Here is a 787-nt window from a genome sequence, read left to right on the forward strand (position 1 = left end):
GTTTGTGAAGCTTAGGACATAAGGAACAACTTTCGTGAAGGAACTATGGTCTTTTGAACGTTCATTGGGAAGGTATGTTAAGGTTATTCTCTTCGTTCGACATGTTTCCTTAGATATTGTTAACGTTAGTGATCTTGTAGATGTATTTGTGAATGTTTGGCTGATTGGATGGTTATAACCCCTCATTTTAGGGACTCACAATCTGTTAAGAAAGACCCTAAGTTAAGAACGACTTGGAGATTATTCATATATATATTGTTTATAGCTAAATTGCTTGCCTTCAGCCTAGTTAATTATTTGTTGTTGCCCTTGGGGCTATTGTGGTTAGATGTTGAGCTATAAACTGCCTATGGGGGCTATGATGTTGTCTAATAAGACTATATTGTGCCTAGAAGGGCTATGAGTTGCCTACAGGGCTATATTGACGCCTAAGAAGGCTATGTGCTTCCTACAGGGCCATGTTATTGCCTAAGAGGGCTATGAATTGTCTATAAGCTACGTTGATGCCTAAGAGAGCTATGTGCTGCTTACGGGGCTATATTAATGCCTAAGAGGCTATGTGATTGCCTACGAGGCTAGGGGACTACTGGTAGGGGTATATAGGCTAATTGGCACCTTCCGGGCTTATGGGGGCCTGAGTAGATGGTCTTGTGTGCTGTTTGTACCTGCCGAGCTCATGGGTGCTTGGTTAGGTTGTTGTTTTATTATTTTTGATAAGTTTAGATTTAGGAGCAAGTCAGTACACTTATCTTACCCTTGATTTATTTATCAGATTATTCCAATATAT

The sequence above is a fragment of the Solanum tuberosum genome, unplaced genomic scaffold (genome assembly GCF_000226075.1).
Source record: "Solanum tuberosum cultivar DM 1-3 516 R44 unplaced genomic scaffold, SolTub_3.0 scf00727, whole genome shotgun sequence".
Taxonomy (NCBI): Eukaryota; Viridiplantae; Streptophyta; class Magnoliopsida; order Solanales; family Solanaceae; genus Solanum; species Solanum tuberosum.